The following is a 24350-nucleotide window of genomic DNA, read 5'->3' as shown; positions in this document are numbered from 1 at the left end:
TAATTCACGTACAACTGTTCCTTTAAGAAATACTGCCAAAAGCATAGAGGGGGAGGGGTTAACTACCATCCAACATTTTTAAGGTGGAACGAATAGTTCGACGAATAAGGAGCTGGCGAAAAAGGAGCTGGAGTCAGCCTCGTCTTTTGTGGGTGGACCTCGGTATCTCTAGAGGGGTCCGGGGGGATGCCCGCCCGTAAGAAAATTTTGTACATTTTAAAGATAAATTCATTAATCGGGTGCACTTTGAGTCACCAGAATCCGCTGTTAAAAATAAATAATCCACCCACCCAAACCTATGATATTCTCTGATTTAGATATCTGATCATCACATTACAATTATTCAAATTATCAGTGTTAAGCATGATAATATGGTAAAATGTCACACTGTAGTAGGGTGATTTAAAAATAACATGTATTTAAAATAAAAGTTCTTCTTTTGGCAAAATTACATTTCTTTAATAGCCTAAACCGAGGCTTTACTCCCTTCAAACTTAAATTGTCAATGTTTCATTACGTCACTGTTGGAAAACAATCTTATCAGAATATATTTTTTTACCTTTATAAAGGGCATTTCCCCCTAATTTTATTAAATGTATGCTCAGCGCCAACGCTCCCACCACGCGCTGAAAAATAATAATGCCGATATTATTTCAGTATAGAAACACAGACATCACGGGAGTCTCCCGCATATTATTGATAGCGGCTCACTGATGCCCGCGAATTTGTTAAAATCTCCCGGAATCGCGAGCGCGCCCGCAAGACAGATACTGTGCTCCAAACCGCATAGCGCGTGCACGGCAGAGACGAAGAGAGAGCAAGAGACCGCGGCACCGCGCGCGTGTGCCTCAAGAAGCGCATGTAATATGTTTAATGGACACAGGACAGAATGGACACAGGAACCCAACAGAACCGTCACGGTGGAAAAAGTGTATCTGAGCATGTGACTGTCTATCCGAGTTTTGTCAAGAGCAGAAGGCGGCACCTAATTTGACGGAGGCGGCCGCCTCGTAATTCTCTCACAAATATTGGTGGGGACAATTTTGTCATTTTAAAATATTGATTGGGACTAGTACCTAGCGTCCCCCCCTAAACCTACGCCCATGCTTAACCCCCTGGGGTCTGAGGTGTTTTCTGGGTCCTGGAGGTGTTCTGTCATGCTCTAACATTTGTGCTTATTTCTGTTACTTGTGACATTTTCATGGCTAAGGTCTTATTACACTGCATTCAGCACAAACTCTGCTACAATAATATGTCAGCAGCATGTATGTAAAAGTTTGTAGTTTTGAGATAATAACATTTATGCGTGGTTTGTGAAAATGACCAAAAAAAAAGTCACTGAAATAATGTCATGAAACACTAACTAATTATTTATTCGCAAGGCTTTTGAAAATTGTATCACGTAGCCTAGAATATTTGCTCCAAAACTATGTGAAAATCATCCTGAATACTCATTCAGATAAGACAATATATTGATTTAAAATTTGTATGACATGTTTTGTGTAAGAAAGCTTTATGCGAGGAGGCGTAAACTACCATGAATATTGAGTGTTTCACACCTGAGAGAGACAAAGGCCCTCCCATAATGGCCCTATTAGGAGCTCTCAGGCACTATCATTACATTACCTTGCACAAAGAATGAGGAGATTTAAAAAAGAATGGCTTTTTGATTGTTTGAATTTATTTACAACACAACATAATCCAAAGATACACAACAAATGGCAAAAAGCACATTATTTAACACACTGAACTAAAGACAGAGACTTAACCAGTCACACACCTTTCCTTTCCTGAAACATAGTGCATAGCCTACCTGTCATTTCCAAGGTGTTTGATTTTTCACTTTACCTCCTCATGCTCATGTTGAAGTCAGCAGGACGGGTAGCTACCTAAAATAAATATATATATATATAAAAGCTGAGAACATGCTGATATCAAGAAGAAACCAGGGCTGCATGATTGTGGGAATACATTTTAGATTTCTGGTGAAAATTCCTTTTTAAAATTTACAAAATACACACACACACACACACACACACACACACACACACACATATATATATATATATATATGTATATATATATATATATATATATATATATACATATATATATTTGTTGTGCCTTGTAGGCATATACCTGCAGGGCTGAATCAAATAATAAGAACAATAGTATAGCAGGCATAGTTAAAAAGGAACACTTCAGTAACACTACACTAGAGAAAAACATATTGATTATCATATGTTACTTCAAATGTTTACAATCGATATGACGTTATGAAATGAGATTGGAGTAAAATCATGGTGCGTTTTGCTTTTCAAACGCACGTCGCGCGAATGACTCAAACTCACAGCGCGTGCAGGGGACATTCACTGAAGCATCGAGCAACAGTTCAATGGCAATATGAAGTTTATGCAACAATAACACTAACTAATATAATTCAGAATTATTTCTTACCTTAAAATCGTTCGTCTTCAAATCGCGATCTTCTTCTTCAGATGTAAACCCTATAATCTCACAGCATGTCTTCCAAACTCGACGACTGCAGAGAGGACTGATAAAGTTTGCCGCTTTGTTGTTGAGGTAATGGGGGCGTTCGCGCGACACATGGACGATTTGCATCTCTGTATGTTTTGCGCGTGTGGGTGTGGTCACATTAAAACTAATGAGGAAGGGTTAGAGAAACTGAATATCTTGTTGGTTTTATACAAATTACTTAAACAGAGAATATTTGTTTTCGTTTTGAATCAGATAATTTAAAACTACACACTTAAATGATTATAAATATATAGAGCTCACAAATGTGTGACAAGTATTTGCTGAGTTTTTTAAATGTTTAGAGACGTGCTCAAGAAAAAAAAAGTTCACGAGACGGAGAGGCAGAAAGCACACCCTGTTTAATTTCTTTATTTTACAAAAGCACAACGTTTTGTTTTGATTGTAAGTGGACACATACAAAAGTAGACATCTCACAGATTCTTTTTTAATTTATATTAAGTCTGTATGACCATATATGACGGAGTATTTTAAGTTTATTCAGCTGCTATGTGAAAAAAAACGTGCAAATCACGCCGGCGTGATTGCCGACCCCAGGGGGTTAAAGTAGCATTGACTTATCTGCTGGGTAAATTAATAAATATAATATAGCTAAATGTCAAACATTGTATCATTTATATCAGCAACATATTTCTTTATATCTGTCATAGAACGCTCTCTTACGCCACCCTCTGGTTTCATTCGCTCCCTCTCTCCTGAATATTAGAACTGCACTTCCCAGCACTCCCTCCATCATTATCACCATCACCTGTTCATCATTATCTCCCCCTTTATATTGACTGTGTCTTCCGTTGTTCTGTGCGAAGTCTTGATTTGCTCAGCAGACATTACCAAGCATACTCTCCTGTTTTCCGCGTTATTCTGAACCTTGATCCTTGCCTGTATCCTGGACTTTGTGAACCTTTGCTGCCTGCCCTGATCCTTGCCTGTATCCGACTTTGAGTATTGGTTTGTGCCCCAGACTTCTGCTGCTATCTGTTGATGTCTGCCTGCCTGTGTCTCTTGTTTGTGTTAATAAAGTCTTGCAAATGGATCCCTCTGCCTCAGCTTCAGCATTACAGAAGACTTCGCCCGCCCAAGATCCAGCAGACTTTCTTCACTTGGCCAATGAAGTCTCAGCGCAAGCTTCTGAGCTGGTCTCTCATTGTCAACAGCTGGTTAAACTAACTTCACTCACCGAAGAGCTTGTGAGGTCTGTGCAGGCATTAGCCCCGCAGCCGGCACCCGCTGCACCTGATCCTTCTCCGCCAGCCGGGAGTCCCCCTTTTGGTAATCCCAGAATGTCATTACCTGAGAAGTTTGATGGATCACCAGCCACCTGTAAAGGATTTTTATTGCAATGTGAGATCTATTTCAGTCAGTCCCGAGAGCACCATACCGACCAGAGCCGAATCTTTTTCGTATGCTCGCTTCTGACGGGAAGGGCGCTGGAATGGGCAACAGCGATGTGGACTGGAGGTCAGCTTTCCTCTCTCACCTATGAGGTGTTTAAAACTCATTTCAGAGAAGTGTTTGAACATCCTGCGGGAGGAAAGGACCCAGGGGAACTGCTTCTGTCATTACGCCAGGCTAACTCATCAGCGGCGGATTACACACTCACTTTCAGAACGCTCGCTGCACAAACAGGTTGGGGTGACGGACCACTTACACTCTTATATCGTAAAGGACTCAATTCGGATCTCCTAGGAGAGCTGGCATGCCGTGATGATGGAAAAAGTCTCAATCAGATCATGGAACTCGCCATTCGTTTAGATCATCTCATCCGGGCTCGTCGTCCATCGCACAGAACAAATCTATTCAGTTTCCCCTCTGTCATCCCTGAATCTGAACCTATGCAGATCGGTGTCACGCACATCTCCATGGCCGAACGTGATAGGAGGAGACGTCTGAATTTATGCATGTGTTGTGCTCAACCTGGTCATCTGAGAGCCGCTTGTCCTGTGAGACCTCCCATGAGATCACCTCCGACTGCCGCATCCTCTGAATCTACTGCGGTGAGTCCCAAAATTCCTTCCTTTCATTCTCTTATCTTGAGAGTTTCGTTAATTTGGAATGGAGAGACGGTTGAGACGAGGGCTTTAATTGACTCCGGTGCTGCAGGGAATTTAATAGATCTTACGTTTGCACAAACTCATTCTTTGCCTCTTGTTCCTTGTGAGTCTCGAGTTGCCATGACTGCACTGGACGGGCGCCCTCTGGGGACAGGAGAGGCGCAGTACATCACGCAACCCCTCACTCTCAATGTGGGACCTCAGCACACAGAGAGAATACAACTATACACAATCAACTCACCTCATTACCCGGTGATTTTGGGATTTCCATGGCTGGAACGTCACAATCCACTCATTTCCTGGTCTGAGAGGAGGATTTCTCAATGGTCCCATTTCTGTCGGGAGAACTGCATGCCTGCGGTCCAGGGTCCGGAAACGAGTCATGAATCTGTGAGAGAATCGGATCTTCAAGAATTACCTGAGGTATACCATGATTTAGCCCTGGCGTTCAGCGAGAGTGAAGCTTTTCACTTACCTCCACATCGAGCAGGAGACTGTGCTATCGAATTCTTACCTGGGGCTGTTCCAACGCGCGGGAGAGTGTATCCTTTATCTCAGCCGGAGACAGAAGCAATGAAGACGTAAATCGAGGAACAGCTCGCTAAGGGTTTCATCACTCCTTCCACCTCACCAGCGTCAGCGGGGTTCTTTTTCGTTAAGAAGAAGGACGGTGGGCTTCGGCCGTGCATTGATTTCCGGGGTCTCAATGAGGTGACTATCAAGTATCGATATCCTCTGCCGTTAGTCCCCGCTGCCTTGGAGATGCTTCGCACAGCCCGGTACTTCACAAAGCTGGATTTACGGAATGCGTACAACCTCATTCGTATTCGTGAGGGTGACGAGTGGAAGACAGCTTTCTCCACAACTTCCGGTCACTATGAGTACCGGGTTATGCCATTCGGACTTTCCAATAGTCCCTCCGTATTCCAGGCATTCGTCAATGAGATCTTCCGAGACATGCTGAACCATACAGTTATAGTCTACATTGATGATATCCTCATTTATTCTGAGACTCTCGAGGCACACATCAGGGATGTTCGAGCCGTCCTTCAGCGCTTAATTGACAACCAACTCTATGCCAAAATTCAGAAGTGCGAATTTCACCAGACCCGAATCGCTTTCCTGGGATACATTATCAGTGCAGATGGGGTTTTCATGGATGACAGCAAAGTCCAAGCCGTGGTGAACTGGCCCCAACCCACATCTATTAAGGAATTACAGCGCTTTCTGGGATTTGCGAATTTCTATCGTAGATTTATTCGTAATTTCAGTACTATTGTGGTCCCTCTCACATCCCTTCTCCAGGGGGGGGGGGAGCAATTCCGGTGGTCTCTTGAATGCACAACGGCCTTTGAGCGGCTTAAGGCGAGTTTCACCACCGCGCCCATTCTGCATCACCCTGATCCGGAGAGGGAGTTCATCGTTGAAGTGGATGCTTCAAACACAGGAGTTGGTGCCATTCTCTCTCAACGTCACGGAGGTCCGGCCAAGATGTTTCCTTGTGCGTTCTTCTCCCGCAAACTCAATTCTGCTGAGCAAAATTATGATGTGGGTGATCGAGAGCTTCTGGCTATGAAGGCAGCTTTTGAGGAGTGGAGACACTGGCTGGAGGGCGCGCGCCAACCTTTCATTGTACTCACCGATCATAAAAACCTGGAGTATATCCGTTCTGCTAAGCGTCTGAATGCCCGTCAGGCCCGTTGGTCTCTGTTCTTCTCCACTGATTTACTGATTTACCACTCTCTCAAGGTTTCACCACCATACTCTCTGTAGTAGACCGGTTTTCTAAATCATGCCGTTTCATCCCACTGGCTGGCCTGCCCACTGCTCTACAAACTGCTGAAGCCATTCTGAATCATGTGTTACGCCTGTTTGGACTCCCTGAGGATATTGTCTCGGACCGCGGTCCCCAGTTTACATCTCGAGTCTGGAGGGAGCTTTGCTCTAAGTTGCACATTAATGTGAGCCTCACCTCTGGCTACCATCCTCAGTCCAACGGGCAGGTAGAGAGACTCAATCAGGATCTCCTTCGTTTTCTTCGTACCTATTGTCACCAGAATCAACATGACTGGAGTCGCTTCTTGGTCTGGGCGGAGTATGCGCAGAATTCTTTGGTAAAACCGACCACGGGTCTGACCCCGTTTCAATGTGTGTTAGGATTTCAACCTCCCCTGTTCCCTTGGGCAGGAGAACCTTCCAATCTCCCCACTGTGGATTCATGGTTACGGCAAAGTGAGGCAACATGGGACTCAGCTCATGTTCACTTACAACGGGCCATTCGTCACTACCAGCGGCATGCAGATCAAAGAAGGCGCGCCGGACCCCAATATAGACTCGGCCAATGGGTGTGGCTTTCAGCTAGAGACCTCCGTCTAAAGCTCCCCAGCAAAAAACTTTCCCCTCGATTCATTGGTCCCTTCAAGATCCTCCGTCAGATTACTCCCGTCTCATTCCGTTTGGATCTTCCTGTTCATTACCGCATCTCACCCACTTTTCATATCTCTCTTTTCAGACCCGCTACGGCTCCCAGGAGAGAGGTGGTCCAGGAGGAGATCGCTCCCATACAGGACCCTCCTATTGAAGTCGGCGGTGCAGAGGCCTACCGGGTGCGAGAGGTTCTGGACTCCAGACGCCGCGGCGGGTCATTACAATACCTCATTGACTGGGAGGGATACGGTCCAGAGGAACGTTCTTGGGTCAGAACCCAAGATATTCTAGATCCTACGTTACTCACAACTTTCCACCGTGATCATCCGGACCGGCCTGCACCAAGACCCCGTGGTAGACCCCGACGCGGGTCAGACCCTCGCTTCCGGAGCCGCTCCCAGGGGGGGGGGCTCTGTCATAGAACGCTCTCTTACGCCACCCTCTGGTTTCATTCGCTCCCTCTCTCCTGAATATTAGAACTGCACTTCCCAGCACTCCCTCCATCGTTATCACCATCACCTGTTCATCATTATCTCCCCCTTTATATTGACTGTGTCTTCCGTTGTTCTGTGCGAAGTCTTGATTTGCTCAGCAGACATTACCAAGCATACTCTCCTGTTTTCCGCGTTATTCTGAACCTTGATCCTTGCCTGTATCCTGGACTTTGTGAACCTTTGCTGCCTGCCCTGATCCTTGCCTGTATCCGACTTTGAGTATTGGTTTGTCCCCCAGACTTCTGCTGCTATCTGTTGATGTCTGCCTACTTGTGTCTCTTGTTTGTGTTAATAAAGTCTTGCAAATGGATCCCTCTGCCTCAGCTTCAGCATTACAATATCGCCCAGCTCTAAAACTACTCAATATTAAAGCTTAGGCCTATATTACTTTTTGCAAAGCTGCTATAAAACGATGTGAATTGAGCGCTATACGACTTGACTTAACTTGATATAGACCTAAGTATATATATATATATCGTGGCCACTAATGAAGAATTCGTTCCCCAGATTTAGCAGCACGTATAGGCTATATTACACGGCGGTCTGCCTTGAAGGGATTGTTTGTTGTACAGTAACTTAATTTAACTTAAGTCGTATTAACGGTTTAACTCGTATTAAGTTAAAGGTGGGGTATGTAATTCTCTTTTTTGGCCATTTTTTTCAAAATTACTTAAAATCCTATTCCTAACCCGCTTACAGCCACTGAGTTAGAAGCACTAAAATAAAAATTAAGCAATTTAATCATCTGTGGAACAGGCAGGACTCGAAAAACTCCAGCCAATCACTTCCAAGACCACCTAGAATCATTGGACAGTAAGTACGTCAATCAAACGGTCGTACCATCCCCCCCTCCCCCCATCCATGTCCATGTTCTTTGAATGGGTGGAGTCAAAGGAAAGAAGGTAGGACCATTTGAGTTGTGTATTTTCAAAATCTGCCGGCCGTTTTGCAAATTACATACCCCACCTTTAATAAAAACATTATTTAATTTATCGTTACTGAAATCGTCATAGTAGCCTACGGCCAAACTGCGTAGAAGATCATTTATAAACTCGTACATAAAGGAATGCGCATACTCATGCCTCAAGTGTCTACTCCAATAAGATTGCTGTATTATAAACCAATGAAATTGTGGGTGGGCGGAGCGACACGTGTCGCCCCGCCTTAATGTGTCGCCCTGCCCCAATCGTCCAGACTGCACTCTGGGGTTACTCGACTGAAGTGCAACATCTAGCGTCATGGTGTGTCAATAATAACTTGTCTTTGAATATCAAAAAGACCAAGGAGATCATTTTGGATTTCCGCAAGAGCAGACCCAATCACTCTCCTCTCTCTATTGGCAATGAGGTGGTAGAGAGGGTGCCACATTTCAAATGATTTGGAGCATCTGTGACCGAGGACCTATCCTGGGGAACCAACATCACCGCAGTGATAGGGAAGGCCCAGCAACGCCTCTACTACCTGAGGCAACTGAGGAGCGCCAGGATTCAAAAACAGCTGATGGTCAACTTTTACAACTGTGCCATCAGCAGTTTTGACATATGGTTTCTTAGTGTGGTACTCCAGGCACTCCAACGAGTGGTAAAAACAGTGGGTAAAATCATTGGGACCACTCTCCCAGAGATCAGTAACATCTATGATACCCGCTGTCTAAAGAGAGTGCACAACATCCTGCGGGACCGGCATCACCCGGCCTATCACCTGTTCCACCTGCTGCCCTCAGGGAGAAGGTACAGGTCCATTGGTGCCAGTAAAGCCAGACTGGCTAACAGCCTGTACGTACCCTTACGCAGTGAGGCTGCTTAATGATGCCCTTTCCCCCCTCTCCTATGGGAAACTGAAAAATAGTCTTATCTTTAAATACATTGACTTGAATTTGTCCATTTTGGGAATTGATTGGATCATTAGATCATTGTTTTTTGTTTTTGCTTTTGATGTGATCTTATGTTTTTTATTTGGACCGGTGAGTCTGTAATAAAGTTTATTATTATTATTATTATTATGTGAGTGACAGTGCAGCCCTCAAAAATACTGCAAGAGGGATTAGTTATAATCACTAATTAGTTGATATAGTAATTAGTTATATTAGTAGGGGTAAGTTATTTTGATTAAAAATGCAATTAATTGTGTGTAGGGATAAATAATTTATATTACAAAAAAAATAAAAAATAATATGGCAAAACAAATTGTCCATTTAGATTTGTATGGTGACTTTAATGTATTTGAGACAAGAGCCGGCAATTTTTATTTACAACCTCTAGATGACAGTATTATCCTAACAGCAAATATCACAATAATTAAAAACCGAAGGGGTTTTATCTTGGGTATCTGAAATATTAACAACCACAAGATGGCCATCTAAACCCTGTGATATACTGACATCCATTCAGGAGATGTCCCTGTATTTAACCTGAGATACTGAGATATTATCCAGCATCCCTACAACCATACAGAGGACAAGCTGTCTAGAGAATGGATAGATGGAAGATTGCAGTCTAGCAACTATAGAAGTAATTCTGTTTTTATAGATATATGCTATTTGAATTAAAGGTTTGCTATGTATAATAACATTGTTATTAAACTTTGTCTTAGTTTATAAAGCCTGTCATGGCCCTGCACCCCAATACCTTGCTGAGTTAGTGCCACCATATGTTCCTGCCCGGACCCTTAGATCTAGCAATGACATTTGCTTGTCGTACCCAAGTATAAACTTTCTACTGTGGGTGGTAGGGCTTTTAGTGTTATAGGCCCTAAGCTATGGAATAAGCTGCCCCCTAATCTTCGTGCCACTCCTAACCTCCAGACCTTCAAATCTCATCTATTCACCATGCTCCGTAAATAATTATTTTCCTCTCTATTTTCCCTGTCTTCCACTTTTTCATTTTTTATGTTACATGTTTACAATATCGAAATGTATGTTTTCTTGGATTCTATAACTACTTACAGTACTGCTTTTCTGCTTGTTTGATTGTTATAATAAGCAGATTGCTTGTCTCTTTGTCTGTTTGTATTATTTTGTGAAGCGACCTTGGGTTCTTGAAAGGTGCTATAAAAAATAAACATGTTATTATTATTATTGTATAATCTCAGACTAAAACGTCCTGTTTTGTGGCACAATTGTTCATCAAAACAATAAAATTATTGTTGTAATAACAGTATTATGAAATGAAATTTTTGGTTAGATTGACAAATCATCATTGTTTACTTGATGCCTTTCCATTGCTGCAAAAGGCTACAGAGTCTGTTTCATTATGTAACCAGTACAATCATGTTAAACCAGTTTTGGAAAGTCCCCAGAGCTCCATGGCTGTCACGAACACAGCCAAACCTAAGTATTTAGGTTTATGATACTTCCTCATACAGAAATCACATGGTTATAAGGAAGTTCATTAATCATGTGAAAATTACTGTCATTTAGATGAAGATATTTCTTATCCCGTTATTCATAATATTTAGTCACAGCCCAGTGTTTTAACATTGATAATCAACTGCATTAAACACCTCCATTTTAATGTTTGATGGTCTTAATGCTTTAAAATGATAAAAAATATATATATAAATCAATCTGGCTAATCATTTAAATGGCGAAACTTTTTTTTTTAATTAACTTTAATATTTGATACTTTCTCTGTGGTTTTGTGTGTCTGGTTTGGCCCACTCATCAGAAAGTAAACACGCTGACAATAAACTCCCAATGGTTTCGTTTCAGAAGCGTGGCATTTGACAAACAAAACCACAACCATGAACTGGTTATAGCATGCTCTTCCTAAAACACTTTACAAAACCATCCAATTACAAGAGAGACATTTCATTACATATTTAGTCTCTAGGCAAATTGAAATCTAAATATTATTCAGGTATATCTAATAATATGTCATATTAAAAACAAAGCATTTTTTGCCTATTGTAAACAGTTAAATTAGATAAATAAGAAATAAGAAAAAAAAATAATGTTCAGAATAAGGTCTTTACTTGGACTAATACCCTATATCATTAAATTGATACTCTGTTAAAGGATTAGTTCACTTTTAAAAAAACTTTTGCTGATAATTTACTCACCCCCATGTCATCCAAGATGTCCATGTCTTTCTTTCTTCAGTCGAAAAGAAATTAAGGGTTTTGATGAAAACATTCTAGGATTTTTCTCCATGCAATGTAATGTATTGGGTACCAAACGGTTCAAGGTCCAAATGACAGTTTTAGTGCAGCTTCAAATGGCTTTAAACGACACCAGACGATGCATAAGGGTCTTATCTTGCGAAACGATCGCTCATTTCAAAAATAAATAAAAAAGTTTAAAGTTTAGGCTCAAACTGAGCTTGGTGATGTGAGCAACCTGTCTGACAGTTGTCAGTCTTCTAGCTGTGCCGAGAGAAATCTGAATCATTTAGATTAGTATTAGCTGTCCATGAGCTAGCAGCAGGAGCAACTTCATCACTCTCTGTGGGCTTCTCCCTTGACTTTATCGGACTTTATGCCTCCATGTTCCCCACGATTGCTTGCGAGCTTCTCCGCCGGTCTATACGGTAATTTTTCTACAGTGCGACAGAGAGTCGCGTGGTTATGACGCAATCGTTAGCCTATTTTTACAAAAACGGATTCTACGGGGCCATAACATAAGATACAAGGTAATGGAGCCTTTTATACATTGTCGTGTTTCTTTATAAATAAATAATGGACAAATGGAGTCTTTGGACGCCTCAGATGTAAAGTTATTTGCTGTCAAAGTGACGCCAACATGAACGGGAGTCAATGGAATGCTAACAGCAGGTGATGTGGAGGCTTCAGTTTCCGGCGGATGGATTACCCCCTTGATTATAACCGAGAGATCGGCACTGCGCATGCGTCTATGATGTCACCAAAACACACCTCCATCCACTACGTATCGTAGATCGTAGCATCATAGCTTTCCTGTAGCTCAGTGGTAACAGCATTGCGTTAACAATGCAAGGTTGTGGGTTCGATCCCAGGGGATTGCACATACCTATGTATAAATGTATAGGAAACGCAATGTAAGTCGCTTTGGATAAAAGCGTCTGCCAAATGCATAAATGTAAATGTAATCGTGCTACAGGCTGCAACGACGGGCGTCTCGTCGAATCAGCGGAGTAGGTGGGCGGGATTAAGATGTTGTGGTTGAGAGCCGCGTCATGGTTAGTGAAGAGTGATTTGCGGGTGTATTTGTATTTTGTGAGCGTTTTAGATTTTAAAATGGCATATGGAGCAAAACAGTGTGTTATCTTACGTTGAAGCGATATTAGAAGAGCTTGAACGAGAAATTGACGATGCATCGTGCAGCCCGTGACTGAAGTGAAGGCAGCTGCATTTCGCGAGGGAGAGGACCCTGCTTTTGCGGGTAAGTTCATTTATTACTGCATTTACAATGCTGATAAGTATTTTAGAATTTTTATATTGAGATCGAAAACTACAGCAATTGAGCTAACCAATTGTTTCTTGACAGAATATGTGGAAACTTATTTTAGCATTTATGTTTTATTAGCAAACTTACATGAATTATGCATTCAGTATTTGAATAAAACCAGACTTGAAAAAAATTATTAAGGGCCTGAGTGTGCTCGTTGTGCCACGGTGTTGGACTATGTTCTTTAATCTTCTTTAAGTGTGTTGTGGCAAAAATTCATCAAACAAACATCACTGCGTAAGAGACACTCAGAGTCAAATTATAAAAAGAGAAGTATGTATTCTTGCAAGAATAGGAGCAGTCTAATACACAGCTGTTACCCTGTGCAGAAGAGTGACACACCCCCAGACAGACTGAACCACCTTTTTGTCCAAGCTCTTCCAAGGTCTTCTTCCCCCAGAGCCTTCCTCCCAGTAGTTTTCCATAGACAAAGGAACCATATCTAGTTTACGTCACTAGTTGGCCCACTAAGCCCCCCTGCACCAAGTGGTCTTCTGACATCTAGGTCAGAGGTCCTTGCTCGTCTGTTTTCTGGAGTGTCTCCCCCTTCTGCCTCCCTAGGTACATAAACAGAATCTTCTTTCACTAAAAGTGAGAGACACACATGTGACATTCTTTGAATCATTTATATTTTACTAAAGATCAATGAATATCATAAAATTGCCACCACAAGTGCAACGGAGCAACTGTGTCTAAAGTGCTGGAAAAGAGAGAGTTAAAAGTTTCTGTTGCAATATCAAGTTCTTCTAAGCTATCTGGGATGATGAGATGATGAAACTGATTAGGAAGATTTTTGATAAAGCATTCTTTAGTGGCAGAAGTGATAGGTCTAACATAACTGAAAACTCATCTCTTCCGTGAGCACTTGACATAAAAAAAATAAACAAATAAAAATAAACTTTTCCTTTAATCCTCCCTTGTTTGGCTTATGCTACTCTGAGCAATGCCTGAACTTTGTATTTTGAGCACTTCTTGCGTTAATTTTGCCTCTTCACGAGGACTCGCTTAGTCCTCAGTTGTAAGTCGCTTTGGATAAAAGCGTCTGCTAAATTGACTAAATGTAAATGTAAATTTATAACACGGAGTCGGCTTTGCAGCCTTGGCTAAATGTAATTTACATGAGACTAGATAATGATCTGAGATGTCATCGCTCTGCTGCAGTATTTCAACGGCATCAACATCTATTCCATGTGATAATATTAGATCTAGAGTATGATTACGGCAATGAGTCGGTCCTGACACGTGTTGTCTAACTCCAATTGAGTTTACAATGTCTTTAGATGCCAATCCCAATGCATCTTTTTCATTATCTATGTGTATATTAAAATCACCAACAATTAGTACTTTATCTGCAGCCAATACTAATTCTGATAGAAAGTCCGCAAATTCTTTGATAAAGTCTGTATGGTACCCTGGTGGCCTGTATACAGTAGTGTAAGGCTGGAGAAACTGGTTAGAGAGATAGACTGGTCTGGACAAAGGACCTTGCTGGAAATTACCATCTGACCTCCCCCATACAGTTTCACTCCCTCTCACACCAAAGACTCACACAAGAATATATATGTGGTTTAATGTGAATGATTAGTATGTTTAGTATCATTTAAAATGTCTCAGAGTGAGTGGTACAAATGTCTCATTTCCAACTAAATTAAACAAAAAGAAATCAGGTTTTGAGAAGTTTAGAGAAACTGGCACACAAAGGAAGGTTGTCTCTGGCAAATGGTCTCCTACCCCCAAAAGGTGTCAACTCTGAATGTAAATTCCCATTGTTAACATATGAAAGAGGTTTTGGCTATTTAATGGAATGCGGCACAGGAATCGGGGCTTTTCTGTATCTAGACTGGCCCGTGATGGCTGGAAGTGACCAAGACTTCCAGCCTCATGTAAATTATTCAGGTTGGGTTCTTTTTATTCATGCTTTATATTGATTATCTTTGAATTGATTATACAATTGACCTGATACCTGATTTAATAAATTGTTACATTTGATTATTCAAACTGATTTTGACCTTGTTCATTTAATAAGTCTAAAAGTAATAATCAAACATTCGCTCACTTTTAGTGATGCATAGATATTATTAAAACCTTTCATTTATGGAGTCAGATGAAATAACGAGTAAATACACATGAGAAATGTATTGCATTTAACCCAAATTACTTTGAGATGCTGGAAAGACGGAAAACGCAAGAAACCTTCCCGTGCTATTGGAAACCCTCATTGGACCAATATAGCGGCTCTTACAGTAGCCAGCAGCATTTTCAAACGTGATTTATCGTTTACACTATATATTTTTACATTATGCACCAACACTTATATAATAAATATAATAATTATATTTAAAACTAGATTTCTTAGTGGTTTTGAAAATATTACTATAAATTATAGCAACACCTCCTCCTTTGCGTTTCAGACGAGGTTCATGTTTATAACAGTAATCTTGTGGGGTTGACTCATTTAAAGCAATGTAATCGTTTGGTTTTAGCCAGGTTTCTGTTAAACACAGCACAAAGGTTATAATCTGTAATCATATCATTAACTATTAGCGCTTTTGAAGTAAGAGATTGAATATTCAGCAACCCAAGCTTTATCATTTGCCCATCTGTATTATATCCGTTTTTAATTTGTTGAACATCAATCACATTTTTAACCTTAGATGGGTTTGGACGTTTTTTGGATTTCCAAATTCGGGGAACAGACACAGTCTCTATATGATGATATCTAGGTGAAAGAGGCTCTATGTGATGGGATTTATCTGACCTTGGTGACGTGAGGCCGCTAGCAGACGGTCGGTTAAGCCAGTCTGTCTGCTTCCTGACCTGAGGCCCAGATTGTCATGTTTTATCTCTAAGACTATGAGCCAAATTACTAGAGAGAAGAGCAGCACCATCCCAGGAGGGATGAATACCATCTCTTTTCAACTGGTCAGGTCTGCCCCAAAAACTTTTCCAATTGTCTATGAATTCTATATTATTTAACGGACACCACCCAGACAGCCAGCCATTGAGTGAACACAATCTACTAACTATCTCATCACTCCTGCAAACAGGAAGGGGGCCAGAGCAAATTACAGTGCTTGACATCGTACTTGCGAGTTCACACACCTCTTTAATATTAATTTTGGTGATCTCCGACTGGCGGAGTCGAACATCATTAGTGCCGACGTGAATAATAATCTTAGAGAATTTACGTTTAGCATTAGCCAGCACTTTTAAATTTGCTTTGATGTCAGGCGCTCTGGCTCCCGGCAAACATGTGACTGGTGGCTGGTGTCTCTATTTTCATGTTCCGTGTGACCGAATCACCAATTACCAGGGCACAACAGAATTCTCAGTGGGTGTTTCACTGAGCGGGGAAAATCGATTTGCTATCGGAACGGAAAAGTGTTTTTTTGATCCGCGACTAGAGCGATCTCTTACTGTCACCCATCTGCCCTGCTGCACGGGCTCTACTTCAGCCGGAACCGAATCATGTAAAGAGTTCACTAGGCTAGGCGCATCCAAAATAGTATCTAAAGCTCTAGCACTCTTCTTACTATTCTCGATTAAAGTTTGGATGCGTGTCTCTAGTTCTGAAATCTTCTCCGTCAGCCTGACTGTCTCCTTGTATTTACCACATATAAAGGAGGAGGAGGAAGGGCAAGGGCAAGAAGACAAGCAGGCTGCGTGCGAAACCTGCGTTAATATTCCCTATATAGTAGGGAAAAAGAGTAGGCGAGTGAAAAAGTATGTACGAATCATAAAAGAGTAGGCGAAAATTACCTGGGTGACATACTAATTATCGCGAGATTTGGACGGACTATATAGTAGGAAAACAGTACGTGAAAGAAGTATGTTCGAAACCTCATTATTCATAAAAGAGTAGGCGAGAAGTTCCCGGATGGCTTACTGCTTCAGCACAGATTTTCGAGTGCAGTCCGATGGATACTCTCTTCTATCCCTGGAGGCCATGCGAGCGGATACGTCATTATCAAACATCACGGTGATCAGCGACGAGGCACAGGTGCTTTCAAATGAGTAAACATGGTTCCTTGTATTAAAATTGCATGTGTTGAACTACTATAGAGTAAACTGTTGAATTGTTGAAGGTGTAAAGACGTTACACAGTATAGTTGTGATTTTGCTGTAAAAACACGTTTTATTATGTAGCTAACAGGGGAGCTCCAGTAAGGACACGCAAGTTACGTCTCTAAAGTGGATTTACATAAACCATAAACATCTTAAAGACGCTTATTTTAAATGTATATTTACATCTGACAGGAAAATCTTCAATAAGTATTGCAGAAGAGCACATCACAACATGAAATAGACATCTGAGTGATGTATGTGTGCTATAGGGGATTATCACGCTTCCGGGTTTCATGGGCGGGATTTTTCAACTTTGTGCATGTCCACTAGTTCCGGCGCAGTTCAACAATGGCTGAAACGAAGGCTAGATGTCACTGCTCTGTTCCACTTTGTCAATCAAACAAACAACGCCAACCTTATTTAAGTTTACATGGATTCCCAACTGAACTGAGTCTAAGGAAGAAGTGGATTAAAGCTCTCGAAAAAGAAACCGTATCCCTTGTCCACTTTGGAGCGGGCTGTGATGGAGTGTTGTTCAGTTAGTCGATGTACGTCAGAAAAAGTTATTTTGGGTAAATTTACCAGGGATGCAGTATAAATAAACTTAGGGTCGTCCATCATGGGTTCGCCAGAGTGATGAGTGATTCACCGGAAGTGGGAGTGTACAAAGATCACTGAATGCGGAAGTACTACGTATCAGCGTGATAATCCCCTATTATGTAAACAAATCTATAAAGTAGCCCAACTAAACATAAGTTATCTATTTTATTTGTCCATTAGTACTATTGATAAATTGAGGAACATTTATGTTGGATAAAAAGTTAAAACAACCGCAACATGTAAATGTACTGTTGAGCTCATAAATCACAGAGGTTATGTGAATCTTGTCTGGATGTTACAGGGACAGAAGAACAGATGTGTGTTTATCCGGTGGAGAGAGGCTCATGAAGCTGATGCTGCATCAAAGGCTTTGAGTGAGTATACTACAGGAACATTGAGGGATATGTAGCGCTCCAACCAGAAAAGTATCCTTTTGTTATGAGTCCATTTACTTCAGGTGCGTTGAGCCAAGCGAATGGTAGGAGTAGAGAGAGTGGCTAGCCGCACACTGATCCAATTGAGACAGAAAGTGTCTACGAGAACATTATTTTATTAATAAAGTGCAAGGTGAATTTAAAAACAGACAAGGCGAGCAAACGTTTCAGCACATGCTTTCCTCAGTGCTCACTTAACAAACAAGATTCACCCCTTTTGAACAAGTCAGTAATTGAGATCAATCAGCTGAATCCAATTTTCACAGATAAGTGATTTGAATACAATTATCTCAGGAGAGTAATTACCTCATTGATCACTTAAGCAAAATTCACAGCAGGTTTTGAAAACATTTGGCAGGAAATATGGGACATATAACTACAGAGAATAATCCGATTTTACAAAAAGCATGACAGTTCAAGTTCTTCATTCATACCCTCAGGAAATAGGGATTTAAGTTCAAAAATCCAAAAGGCCTCTCTTTGGAGTAATTTTCTGTCTCTATCTCCACCTCTCCTGTGGGGGAGGATCCTCTCGATGCCCAGGAACTTCATGTCAGCCAAAGAGTGGTTCGCAGACTTAAAATGACGAGAAATTGAGGATGTATCATCCTGTCTTCTAATAACACTAGTATGTTCAATCATTCTTGTGCGTAATGCACGTGTAGTTTTCCCAACATATAGTTGTGAACATGGACAAATGATGATATAAATCACATGTGTGCTTTTACAGGTAATCAATTGTCTGATCTTGTATGTTTTTGATGTACGAGGATGTGTAAATGATTTGCATTTAACATACTTGGTACAAGAGGAACAGTTGTGACATGGGAAATTACCCTGGGCATCGACAAGAGTGGTTGGAGATGAGATGTGGGTATCAGCATGAACTGTGAGTATACTACAGAAATTAATAACAACAACTATTTAAATATTAAGTTGTATTAATATTAAGTTGTATACAAAATATTAATATTGTAATTTCAAACAGATAAAATTACAGCTTATAAAGCCTATTACAGCACTTTTCTGATTCTTGACTTCTGTGCATTTGCTGCACAGCTTTTGTGGTGGAGCAGGACCTGCAAGGAAAGATGATGGCGGCATTTGTGGAAAAAAAGCATTTTTGTCTTCTAAATAATACTGAAATCAAATGACATTGTGCTGTTAAAATTACTGCTTTTGTGTTATGTTTGTGCATTTTTGTAGGATCTGAAATGTCAGCAGACTGGTGTGAGCACTGAGGATGAAGAGCACAGCTGAATCCTGGAGATAGTGCCATGGACGAGACCCTCCATCACCGGCCCTGCCTCAGACTGTGAAGCACAACACATCACGCAACAACCTCCTGCACGAAGGAACAGCTCACCTCTGGCGGTCCGCTGATTCATCAGAATAAAGCCGCAAAATGGGAACCGCTGTGTTGAGATGGCAGTAGGATGTGGTTCAGCGCCTGTAGTCTACATACATGATTGTAGTTTGAATAAAGCTTTGTTTCATGTGTTGACTTGTATATGCATTTGTTTATTGTGTGATGGTGACTTTCATTCATTATTTTACAAATTTATTAATATGTCTTATTGTTGTCAGTAAATAAAATATAATTATTTAATTAATGCTTTAATTAATTGTTTGAATGAAAATGTAGATATGTTCACTATATACTCATCTAGAGAGTGTATTCATGCATAGCTATGACATACATTACATTTTGTTTGTTTTATTGAATTATATCATTTTCAGTAAAAAGTAATATAAATAAGTATTGGTCAGCATTTATCGTTGTTATTATTGTATGTTTTGGGTTGGGATAGCAATGCAATTAATTCTGGGGTAATATCAATTTTTAATATTAATGATACGTATAAAATCAACAGTTTTCTCCAACGGCGAATCTTCACACAGCTGCCCAACGTCTCCTTTGTGCAGACATTACAAACGATGAAGAAAACCATTCTAGGTAGGCCTGTCGAGTTACTGATGTTTTGAGGTATATATATATATATACCTCAAAACATCAGTAACTCGACAGGCCTACCTAGAATGGTTTTCTTCATCGATATATATATATATACAATGGGTTTGCATACATAATATGATATTTTATACACAGGAAAAAAGATCCTACAAGGTTGAATATCTTAATATATATTTTCTTAAATAATTCATTATAATACATTTGAAAAATGCATTTTTTTGTTATTTATAGGCCTAGGCCTGAGGAATGAAACGAGAGTTAAATTCAATCGACAAGGATAAAACGGTGGGGTACATTAGTAGGGTTAAATATAAGAACTTAAATCAACCCTAAATGTATTCACAAAAAAAATGGGCAGCAGTTTCTTCAAAAAGACCATAAAATGAGCAAGTTTAATCAATATCAAGATATTTACAAATAGATGAATTAAACATTTCGTTTAAATCTTTTAAGTTGTTGCACTTGTGATAACGCGTCGTAGGTCACATGATAACGTCAAAATGGCAGATGTCCGGTTCACATTCATACTTAACGAGATCAGGCTATAAAGTACCTACTCTTTTAGCGCTCGTTAAGTAAATTGTCCTCACCCAAAAAGTTGGTATAGACAGACTAAATTTAAGGAGAACATGGGTGTTCTCTGTACCCTGCTGAATCCTGCAGATCAGCTTGTAACCTATTTCCAGGATGGCCAACTGATTGAGAAATATGTCGAGAGGTTCCTCGAAATTTCTCACCATGTGGACTGGGCAGATGACGTCCTAAAAACTGTCTTCTGGTACGGACTGAACGATCATCTGCACCAGCAAGCTCCATTAGCAGTGATCCCGGGTACGTTTGAACAATACCTGGATCATGTGCTTTGGTTGAGCGGTTCAGCCTTCACCGTAGGTGAGGCTCATTCTGACATCATCGCTCAACCACTGTCACCAGCCATCTTCATCGCCACACCTCCGATCTTTATTCAGAATCCAGCAGGGCCGGAGTGGGACTCATTTTCAGCCCTGGAGTTTCATGCCTTAGACCGGCCCACTTTAGTTCCCGACTGACCATAATAAAATAATGTAGTTAAACCCTCAGTATATAAGTCTGCAATAGCACTGTTCTGTACAGCCTTGTAATTCATTGTATTTTTAAAAAATATAATTTTCCATTCAGTGCAATAGCCGTACACAGGGTTTTATAAATACAGAGGTCCCAAAAGTGATCTGGCTATAGGGGTTCAGGGGCATATTATTTTTCCACTGGCATTGTCAAAGAATATCTGTGTTAAATAGGAATCCATTGTAATAAAGTTATTCTCATTCTGAGCACAGTATGCAATAGGCTCTTCCTCTACCTGCTCTCCTCTCTCATCTCCATCTCCTTCTCTCGTTATTCTTCTCTGTCTCTTTATCTTTACCTGTAAATCTCCCCTTCCCGAAGCTGAGCTTTGATTGACACAGTCTTTGCAAACTGATTATTTATGTTGGATGTTTAAAACTTCTATCGTAAAACAGCTGTTTAGTTTAGCCACTTGCATCTTATCTCGTGAAGCATCGCGTTGGGATTCGCTCGCGCTTCTGTGAACATAAATCCCGCTTGCTTTGATCGGTCATCTCAAACATTTTGCCATTGCCGACGAGCGGTGTCCGAGTGCTGAAGCAGCTCAGATGATGCGAATCATTGCAGCACCAAATTAGAGTTAATATTAGGCAATTATTTCACAACGTTATACACTCAGAAAAATCGGAGACCTGAATGGTGAGTCGTATAGGCTATTTGGCCACTTGAGTTTCTAGAGATTGTTTATTATTCTGGCCTTTTCAGCGCCGCCTTTGCGCCTATTATCCATGTTTTGTATCTCTTTTTTTTTCTCGCACATCTCTAACAACTGACAACCTGTTCAATAACTAACAACATATTTTTTGTGGGGCTGCGAGAAAATAATAATAAAATAGTGGGGCTGCGCTGTGACTGGAGCCTATAAGCATTCGACCCAGTGCCATGACAACACCGGCCCTTCTGGCCAATAAAACAGACCGGCCCACCGGGAATTCTCCCGGTGCTCCAGATTAGCCAATCCGGGCCTGGAATCCAGAGTCTCGTCCCGCCGAGACCACTCTTCCAGAGCTTCTTCACGTCAAGCCTGAGCCTTCATCTCCGACCAAGATGGCCGCTGCCACGCTTGAGTCTGTTCCTAAGCCTGAATTCCCAACCAACCTCTCCCGCCCCCTCTCATCCAACCGTCATCCTCATATCCTCTGCCTCCTGTCAGCTCCATCACTCACCCTCTACATGCTAGTGGAATGGTGAGCTCACTGAGGGGCTTTTGATTGGGACACTATTTTTTCCTTTTTCCAGTCATCTCAATGGCAAATATTGTACCAATCACCATAATACTTGTATAGCTTTTTTTTTTTTTACTTGAAGTTTGCATATGGAAAACTGAAAAATAGTCTTACCTTTATGTACATTGACTTGAATTTGTCCATTTGGGAATTGATTGGATCATTGTCTTTTGCTTTTGATGTGATCTTATGTGAGTGACAGTGCAGCCCTCAAAAACACTGCAAGAGGGATTAGTAATAATCACTAATTAGTTGATATAATATAACTAGTTATATTAGTAGGGGTAAGTTATTTTGATTAAAAATGTAATTAATTTTGTGTGTGGATAAATCATTTATATTACAATTTTTTTTTTTATGATATGAAAAATGAAAAATTGTCCATTTAGATTTGTATGGTGAGTTTAGTGTCTTTGAGACAAGAGCCGGCACATTTTATTTACAAACTCTAGGTGACCGTATTATTCTAACAGTAAATATCATAATAATTAAAAACCGAAGGGGTTTTATCTTGGGTATCTGAAATATTAACAACCACCAGATGGCCATCTAAACCCTGTGATATACTGACATCCATTCAGGAGATGTCCCTGTATTTAACCTGAGATACGGAGAGATTATCCAGCATCCCTGCAACCATACAGAGGACAAGCAGTCTAGAGAATGGATAGATGGAAGATTGCAGTCTATAGCAACTATAGAAGTAATTCTGTTTTTATAGATATATGGTATTTGAATTAAAGGTTTGCTATGTATAATAACATTGTTATTAAACTTTGTCTTAGTTTATAAAGTCTGTCATGGCCCTGCACCCCAATACTTTGCTGAGTTAGTGCCACCATATGTTCCTGCCCGGACCCTTAGATCTAGCAATGACAATTTGGTTGTTGCTTAAGTTCTATGGAAGGCGCTATAAAAAATAAACATGTTGTTTGTAAACAATGTAAACATTATTATTGTATAATCTCAAACTAAAACGTCCTGTTTTGTGGCACAATTGTTCATCAAAACAATAAAATTATTGTTATAGTAACAGTATTATGAAATGAAACTATAGGGAGTTTTTGGTTAGATTGGCAAATCATCATTGTTTACTTGATGCCTTTCCATTGCTGCAAAAGGCAACAGAGTCTGTTTCATTATGTAACCAGTACAATCATGTTAAACCAGTTTTGGAAAGTCCCCAGAGCTCCATGGCTGTCACGAACACAGCCAAACCTGAACCAAGTATTTAGGTTTGTGATACTTCCTCATACAGAAATCACATGGTTATAAGGAAGTTCATTAATCATGTGAAAATTACTGTCAATTAGATGAGATATACCTTATCCCGTTATTCATAATATTTAGTCACAGCCCAGTGTTTTAACATTGATAATCAACTGCATTAAACACCTCCATTTTAATGTTTGATGGTCTTAATGCTTTAAAATTATATAAAAAAAATATATATAAATCAATCTGGCTAATCATTTAAATGGCGAAACTTTTTTTTTTAATTGACTTTAATATTTGATACTTTCTCTGTGGTTTTGTGTATCTGGTTTGGCCCACTCATCAGAAAGTAAACACGCTGACAATAAACTCCCAATGGTTTCGTTTCAGAAGCGTGGCATTTGACAAACAAAACCACAACCATGAACTGGTTATAGCATGCTCTTCCTAAAACACTTTCCAAAACCATCCAATTACAAGAGAGACATTTCATTACATATTTAGTCTCTAGGCAAATTGAAATCTAAATATTATTCAGTTATATCTAAATAATATGTCATATTAAAAACAAAGCACTTTTTCATGTATTGTAAACAGTTAATTTGCTCACCGCAAATAAGAAAAAAAATTATGTTCAGAATAAGGTCTTTATACTTGGACTAATGCCATATATCATTAAATTGATACTCTGTTAAACCCTTTTAACCTTAACCTTCTTCAAATGCTGTGAACAGTATTACACCAATATCACTATCCACATTTACCTGTTTAAAATGTAATT

General features: G+C 40.3%; 1 protein-coding gene across 1 annotated transcript in view; it reads right to left on the bottom strand.

Annotated features, from left to right (window-relative positions):
* LOC307011276 (H-2 class II histocompatibility antigen, A-D alpha chain-like) overlaps positions 1-11713 on the bottom strand; it is a 67214-nt gene extending 55501 nt beyond the window's left edge. Inside the window, exon 1 of the mRNA XM_079636744.1 lies at positions 11588-11713. The gene's annotated coding sequence lies outside the window, so the exon portion shown is untranslated. The remainder of the gene's footprint in view (positions 1-11587) is intronic.
* Positions 11714-24350: the final 12637 nt, after the last annotated feature.

This window comes from Phoxinus phoxinus, assembly GCF_949152265.1.
Source record: "Phoxinus phoxinus genome assembly, chromosome: 15".
Taxonomy (NCBI): Eukaryota; Metazoa; Chordata; class Actinopteri; order Cypriniformes; family Leuciscidae; genus Phoxinus; species Phoxinus phoxinus.
Note: the sequence above shows the minus strand (reverse complement) of the source record. Positions and strands in the feature narration are given on the sequence as shown.